The sequence below is a fragment of the Chiloscyllium plagiosum genome, unplaced genomic scaffold (genome assembly GCF_037043375.1).
Source record: "Chiloscyllium plagiosum isolate Xiang-an unplaced genomic scaffold, Cpla_swu_hap1 HiC_scaffold_27, whole genome shotgun sequence".
Classification (NCBI taxonomy): Eukaryota; Metazoa; Chordata; class Chondrichthyes; order Orectolobiformes; family Hemiscylliidae; genus Chiloscyllium; species Chiloscyllium plagiosum.
The window spans coordinates 17,008,312-17,016,772 of NW_028270165.1; the positions used below are offsets into that span (position 1 = coordinate 17,008,312).

The 8,461-nt window shown below is 46.1% G+C and overlaps 2 non-coding genes across 2 annotated transcripts; both read right to left on the reverse strand.

The window, feature by feature from the left end:
• Positions 1 to 3,828: 3,828 nt before the first annotated feature.
• On the reverse strand, positions 3,829 to 3,902 carry trnan-auu (transfer RNA asparagine (anticodon AUU)). Its single transcript has one exon. It is a non-coding gene; the product is annotated as a tRNA-Asn (tRNA).
• Positions 3,903 to 7,199: 3,297 nt separating this feature from the next.
• trnan-guu (transfer RNA asparagine (anticodon GUU)) lies at positions 7,200 to 7,273 on the reverse strand. The gene has a single exon. It is a non-coding gene; the product is annotated as a tRNA-Asn (tRNA).
• Positions 7,274 to 8,461: the final 1,188 nt, after the last annotated feature.

Genomic DNA, 8,461 nt, shown 5'->3' on the forward strand with positions numbered 1-8,461 from the left:
TAGCACTGTCAACCTCGTAGAACTGTGTCTTTCCACCCACTTCGTATTCAGTAACAAGCCCTCCAAACAAATCAACGAAATACCCATGAAACCACCAGTATCAGGATTCCTCGCAGAAGCAATAATGCAGAGACTCGAACAAACAGCCCTTAACGATCCACCCAAACTTTGGGTCCACTACAGTGATGACACTTTTGTCATCAAAAAATGAAACAAATTAGAGGAAACCTACAACACCATCAACAATATCCTCGCTGACATAAAATTCACAAAAGAGGAGAACAACAACAAAGTGCCATTTCTAGATGTCACAGTAGAGCAAACAGTCAATGGTAAATTCAAAACAGCTTCTACAGGAAAACAACGCACACGAACCAAGTACTTAACTACAGAATCAATCATCCCTCCACATACAAACAAATCTGAATCAGGACACTATTTCAACGAGCCACGACACACTGCAGCACCCAGGAACGACGAAAAATAATTACACAGCGCATTTAAGAAGAATGGGTAGCCTGCACCCCTGAAAATGGTTTCCCGCACCGGGAATCGAACCCGGGCTGCGGCGGTGAGAGCGTCAAATCCTAACCACTAGACCACCAGGGAGATGCGGATGCTGCTTGTCAGCTCTCCTAAAAATTACTTTCCTGCCCGGAAATCGAACCTGGGCCGCGGTCGTCAGCAAGCTTTCACCTGTGCAACCAACAATGTCATTTCTTGTATCCATTGCTCCCGATGCGGTCTCCTCTACATTGGGGAGGCTGGAGACTCCTCGCAGAGTCCAGTCACGGCACTTGAGGGGATATTTCCAGGACAACCGCAACAATCAACCCCATCGCCCTCTGGCCCAACATTTCAACACCCCCTCCCACTCTGCCGAGGACATGCAAGTCCTGGGCTTCCTCCATCGCCGCTCCCTCCCCACCCGATGCCTGGAGGAAGAACGCCCCATCTTCCGCCTCGGATAAATTCAAACCCAGAACATTAATGTAGACTTCACCAGTTTCCTCATTTCCCCTCCCCACACCTTACTTCAGTTCCAAACTTCCAGCACAGTGCTATCCTCATGACCTGTCCCACCTGCCAATCTCCCTTCCCACCTATCCGCTCCACCCTCCTCTCTGACTTTTCACCTCCATCCCCACCCCCATTCACCTATTGTACTCTTTGCTACCTTCGGCCCAGCACACCCCCACCCCCCAATTTATCTCTCCGCCCTGGAGGCGTCCTGCTTCCATTCCTGATGAAGGGCTTTTGCCCGAAAAGTCGATTTTCCTGCTACTCGGAAGTTGTCTGACCTGCTGTGCTTTTCCAGCACCACTCTGATCTAAACTCTGGTTTCCAGCATCTGCAATCAGCACTTTTGCCTACCCAATAAACCCAGTGTGTCGATTTCACATCAACAAATTGACACAAGCAGACACAACGTGTGCAGAAACCCTAGCCACCTTACTTTACATAAAAGACATCTGGGAAATGATGTCCAGACAACTCCACGCTCTCAGCATCATGGTAGCCCACAAACCTACCAACACACTTAAACAGCGGCTAATGAACCTGGAATAGCCTCTACAAACAACCCGCAAACGAATGTTATTTACAAAATACCATACAAGGAAATATATACATGAACTCTGCCGCACAGTTCCCTGTGGCAAGAAATGCTGGGATGAAATAAGGAAGATTTTTTTCAGCCAAAACGAATCGGCACTGACTGGACAGCCATTTAAAATCAACGCTGTCAGCCCAGGATGGAAGATCCAACAGGATGAACAGATTTCTTATTTCCTGAAGATTTACAAAGCTGAGACTCGGTTTTGTTGTTTGTTCCCTTTCCACTCCCAGGAGCCGCAGTGGTTGGGGAGGTGAGTTGGAGAAAGTGAAATATGTCCATGAGCAGCGTTTGGGGCGATTTCTGCTTCCCCTCCTCTGACAGCGCTGTGACGTGACTCTGATGTTCTCAGGGACACTTACTGACGCGAGACAGTGAAAAGATTCCCATTCCCGCAAATCAGGAATTCAAACCGTATGCCGGCTTCAGGACAATGAGAAAGATTAATTGGAGTGTGTGAAGAAGCTGTGAGCTGCATTACAAAGAGGTAGGTGGAGTCAGATGCGTCATCCATTGCGCCCCTGGCACTGTGCGTACCTGACGCCGCCATGCTGCTGAGTTCTGACGTTAACACGGACATGCGCAGCAATGGGAACATTCACAAGAGGAACAGCCAAAGATAATCACCATCACTGCTTCCCTTCCATTGTCCCAACTTGGTGAAGCAGTATCTTTCACTGGCAAATAAAACACATTCGTCCTCACGTGCCTGCTTCATTTCGATCACGACTTCACGCCCCTCACTCTTCTCGTCTCATTTCCAAACACTTGGATCATAGCCTCAAAAGTAGCTCTGTGGGTATCTGCTTGTTCCACCCTGACAGGCAATGGGTTGCAGATTTCCAACCCCTCCACTGATGTGAATCTTAAAGAAGAAACCGGCGAACAGACTTCCTTTCTTTTTGACGACATTTCTCAACTGTAGTCGGCAAGGTTCACACCTGCGTGGGGAAACCGCAATCGATCTCAAATCCATCGTATTAACCACTCGACCCACGAATAAAGAACCACACTGACAGCTTCATTTCCCAGGTCTCTCTGCCTGTGGAGCTGAGAAATACTGAGTTATTGTTGGGTTTGTTTGAATACAATCACTTCACAGGTTTCGAAAGGGTTACATATCTGCACATGGCGAGTCTGGTTGTTTCATCCCGAAAGATGCAATAAACTTTCAGTTAAAAGCAAAAACAGAAATTGCAGGAGCAACTCAGCAGGTCAGGCACCATCGGTGGAAAGAGAATCAGAGACAACATTTCAGAACTCTGTTTTCTCCCACAGGTACTGCCAAACCGGCTGAGTTTCTCCAGCAGCTCCTCTTTGCGTCTCTGATTCTCAGCATCCGCAGTCCTTTACGTTAGAAATTAAATCAATTCAGCCTCATGTGCAGGAATGAGAATCCTTTCAATTTCCCAAAAAATTGGCAGAAATTTCAAGGCATTTGGAAAAAAAAGTAAAAGTGACATTAGGAAGAACACTTTCTTGTCCCTGTCTGACCGTGACAAGGAGGCAGATTCAAGAACACAAAACGGAATTCGGTGGTCATGTCCAAAGTAACAATGTGGAGATTTACAGAGCGAAGGCAAGAGAATGATACGAAAAGAGACTCTCATTTACTTGCTGTGTAGAACCAGCAGAGCTAATGTGGGCCTCAAATTGCGCTGTGACACGTGTTGTGATTCAGAGTGAACTCACAGTTCAAGCAACGGAAGGTGGGGATTTAGAAAAGTTTATATTTATACAATCTCCTCACGTCAACGCAACAACAAAGTGGTTTAATTATCCGCCAGTGGAGAGAACCCGGTTCCTGGAGATGGGACAAAGAGCTGGCTCAGGGATATCAATCCACATTGCTCTCTTTGCCACGAGTTCAGACGGAGAACATTGGAGGGACAAAGGAGAGAATAACGATCTGTGTCGGAGGGTGACTAACTGTTCATGGAAACTATTCCTGGCTAACAATAAGTCGTGTGTAACAGCAGACGATATGATAACACGGCCTCGTGTGGGTGTGGTAGGGATCAAGGGCATGCGGGAGTTCGGGTCCAAATAATATTGAACTCGATCTTGAAGACTGGAGGATTCCAAACGGGAAATGAGGCGCTGGTCTTCCATCTGGAGCAGAGCTTTGCTGGAACACTGCTGCATGCCTGAGACAGAGATGTAGGCCAGGCAACAGGGGGGCGTGTTAAAGTGACAGGCAACCAGAAGCTCATCGCCTCTGGGTGGGCTCGAACCACCAACTTTTCGGTTAATAGCCGAACGCGCTGAACAATTGCGCCACAGAGACAGGCGATGACATAGGCTGCCCCATCGCTTAGGGGAGGCAATTAGTGAATTCATAATTCAGCCTCCTGGCCTCGAATTCCAGTTGTCGTCTATCAGTTTTACTTTTCCATAATAAAGCCTGGGACATTCATTGTGGAGACACCGGGGACAGGCTGGAGACACATCCATGTCAGGAGGAACTAGCTTTCTTACTCCGGGCCGTCACCCTTCGAGACTTTCCGTGTTTTGCCTGTTCCCGAGTTCTCTCATTGGCTCAGAGACGAGAAGGGGTTTGAATTCCTGATGTGCAGGAACGACAATTCTTTCAATGTCTCAGATCAGGTCATGTCCCGAGAACATCAGAGTCAATCTCCCGGCCTCTTCAACAAGGGGACGGTGTCTGGACTGTCTCTGCTCAGTCGGACAGTTCATCTTTCATTCTCGTCGAAATCCGCTTCCCAAAGAGTTTCGAAAGATTCACAAAGCTGGAGACTGGGATTTCTGTTTTGCTTCATGAACGTTTTTCCATTTCCTAACTGACAATATTTTGCCAAAACCTCTTCCCAATTGTACGCCATGATTCATTTCCAGGGATGAGGAATTTCCATTTTGGAGAGACATTCCCAAGGTTGGGAATGTTCGCTTTGGAGCAAAGAAGGTTAACTGGAGATTTCCTGGGGCTGTTGGTCATGATGGGAGAAGACGCGGTGGGAATGGGCAGATTAATGATCAGAAGAATCAATTGCCACTGACGAGAGTCAGTTACCAGAGGACAGGGATTGAAGTTCTTGAATGAAAATCAGCACTTGTGCCTAATAATCACAGAGAATACTGCAGAAAGCCAACAGGTCGAGCAGCATCTGTGGAAAGGTAAACAGAGCTGACGTTGTGAGGCTGGTACGTTGTTTGTTCACAACTCGACTTTCCTGCATGGCAATCAATTCCCAGACATGACAAAACTGGATTTTATCGAGACGGGTTTTGTGAAGTTTGAGCGATAATGCAGCCAACAGGAAGTAATTTAAAATCGTCAGTGAAGAAAGCATAGTCAGCAGGTTACTACCCTGAGCGGGGGAGCCCCAAAGGATCTCTACGCCAGCACCTTAAGTGTTCGGCGACAAATACACGCCCAAAGTTGTGGTCTAAAATTTCTCATGGAATGGTTCTAACAGGAAAGGTGAGTATTGGGCTTTTCCTGTCCGCGCCATAGTTCCAACGTATTCTGTTCCCCTGGATTTGATCAGGACAGAGGAGGCTGATGGGAGATCGAACTGAACTACACACATTGATGAGTGATAGAACGGGTGGGAAGGATCCATTCCCATGCATAGAGAGATTAATAATCAGGGCTGAAAATAAGGAGCCACTTCAAGAAATTTGGGGTTCATTCAGCAAAGCTAATGTGGAACTGTTCACAGAAAATTGTGAGGAAAGTCTCTCGAGTTATTTTGATGAGAAGTGTTGATGATGCTCATACAATCGATAGGATGAACGTAGATTGGTAAATGTATTTGGTGACAGTTCTGTTCTAGCCCTGTGAGCGAAACCTGGATCTGAAGGAATAAAAGTGATATTAACAACATCGATCTGAAATTGGATACGTGACAAGAAACAGAGCCATCATTAACAGTTGGCTTTTGAACTGGAGAAGTTTTCTCGTGAAATTAGCTTGAGGCTTGAGGTATGCAAGGTCAAGATAATTGAGGTAAAACACGGAAACGCTATCCTCATTAGCAGACAGTGAAAGGATTACAAGATGCAAATTAAACATTTTCGATAAGTGATACAGGGGACTAGGAAGATAAGTAATATAAACTGTGAACAACAAAGTTCTGGAGCACAACACTTACATTCAAAGACCGAAAACATCCAGGTCCTGATTAATCAGATTGCATTGTGGTGCTTTTCTGCAAAACATCCACTTGCAATGTCCTACAAAAGAGAGACAAAACCCAGCCCTGTCAGCCCAGGATAGAAAATCCGAAGGGATGAACCTTTGCTTATTTTCTGAAGATTCACAAAGCTAAGACTGGGTTTTGGTGATTGTTTCCTTTCCACTCCCAGGAGCCGCAGTGGTTGAGGCGTTGAGTTGGGGAAAGGAAAGTGTGCCCGTGAGCAGCGTGTGGGGCTATTTCTGCTTCCCCTCATCTGACAGCGCTGTGACGTGACTCTGATGTTCTCAGGGACATTTACTGACGCGAGATAGTGAAAAGATTCTCATTCCCGCAGATCGGGAATTCAAACCGTATACCGGCTTCAGGACAATGAGAAAGATTAATTGGGGTGTGTGAAGAAACTGTGAGCTGCATTTCAAACAGGTAGGTGGAGTCAGATGCGTCATCCATTGCGCCCCGGCCCTGTGCGTATCTGACGCCACCATGCTGCAGAGTTCTGACGTTAACACGGACATGCGCAGCAATGGGAACCTTCACAAGGTGAACAACCAAAGATAATCACCGTCACTGATTCCCTTCCACAGGCCCAACTTTGTGAAGCAGTATCTTTCACTGGCAAAGGAAACACTCTTGTCGTCATGTGCCTGCTTCATTTCGATCACGATTTCATGACCCTCACTGTTCTAGTCTCATTTCCAAACACTTGGCTCATAGCTTCAAAAGAAGCTCTGCGGGTATCTGCTTGTTCCACCCGAACAGGCAGTGGGTTGCAGATACCCACCAGTCCCAATGTGAGTGAAATACTTTTCCCCCTCCACTGATTTGAATCTTAAAGAAGACGCCGGGGTGCAAGCTCCCTTTCTTTTCGACGACATTTCTCATTTTGTAGTCGGCAGGGTTCACACCTGCGTGGGGAAACCGCAATGGTTTTCAAGTCCATCGCATTAACCACTCGGCCCACGAATACAGAACCACACTGACAACTTCACTTCCCAGGTCTGTCTGCCTGTGGAGCTGAGAAAGAGTGAATCATCACAGAGTTTGTTTGAATCCAATCACTTCACAATGTTTCGAAAGGGTTAAATATCTGCACATGGCGAGTCGAGGTGTTTCATCCCAAAAGGTGAAATGACATTTCCGTTCAAAACAAAACGAGAAATTGCAGGAGGAACTCAGCAGGCTAGGCAACATCTGTGGAAAGAGAATCAGAGACAACATTTCGAAATTCTGTTTTCTCCGACAGGTACTGTCAAACCTGCTGAGTTTGTCTTTTTGTCTCGGCTTCTCAGAATCCGCAGTCCCTTACGTTAGACATGAATTCAATTCAGAAACCCCTTTGTGGAGAGGATTTCCGTTTGGGGAACATTTTCCTGACCCCATTAAAAGCGTTCAGCTTCGAAGCCAAGGAAGAAAAACAAACACAGCGCCCCTGGGTGGGCTCGAACCACCAACCTTCCGGTTAACAGCCGAACGCGCTGACCAATTGCGCCACAGAGACAGGCATTGGCCTGGGCTGCACCATCGCTTAGGTGAGGCTATTAGTGAATTCATAATTCAGCCTCCCTGCCGAGAATTACAATTGTTGTCTTCCGCGCTGTCTTGCGAGGGATCACGGCTTTCTTAACTTGACTTGTGCAAAAATGCCCGATTAAACTTCTCAAAAAGAACCTTCGTTAAAAGAGGCTGGGCTCCCTGGATTACGAATGGGACAGGAAGTGAAATGATTGGAGATAGCATTGAACAGGTTGACGTGTTTACTTCCCTAATTTTCTTATCCCTATGCCAATTGGCACGTGGCTTGGGCAGTAATGTTATTACACACACTGAAGCAGAGGGATTTGAACCTGAGCCTCAGGGCTCTATGGGAGACTACAGCTGCACCACAAAAAAGAACTCTAGTAAATAGGTCCTCTTCTGTTGAATGAGAGGAAACAGCTTCCTCCTCAACATGAGACACGACCACTGTACCCTCCGTGCCCATTACAATAAATTGAGCCTTCTCCTGTTGAATGAATGAGTGGGAACCCCTCTCGGAGCTCCAAGAAGCGGGGGGCCCAGCTGGAGGCTGGATTTGCTCAAGGCTTGTATCTATTAACTTATTTATATGGTTTCTACTGTATGGGAGTATGGTTTACATGAAAACCGGAGGATCATGTCAGAATGTTTGTTTATATTTAGCAGTTGTTGTTGGTAAAATACACTCCCTGGAGGAGCACCTTCTATTCTGCTGCATTTCTTGCCTTCTGCCCTTCCCCCATTTGTTATCTCTCATCTCGATTTTACATTTTCAGTCAAATTTAATTTTACATTAATCAGCCTTGTATTCACTGTGTATTATTACTTAATCTGTTGGATTGTTGTAATGGTGCAATTCCATTTATGTTGTCTGAGTTTGACATTGAATGTGCAGGTGTGAATGCCAGTAAGTTGTAAAAATAAATCAAGAACTTGTGCTTTTTAAACAAAAAGACGAGTTCAATGGTATTACTGGCGTTGTCTCCTTTGAGGATGATGATTATAGTCTGACCAACAAACCATTTCATGCAGTCACCCAGTTTAATTAAAGTCTTTTGGAAAATAATTCTGGCAGGCAAAGATTTATACAACCCAAAATACGGTTGGTAATCATGTGTATTCTTATCTTTTAAGCCGTAACAGATGGCATTGCGTGGTGGTTTGAGACTGA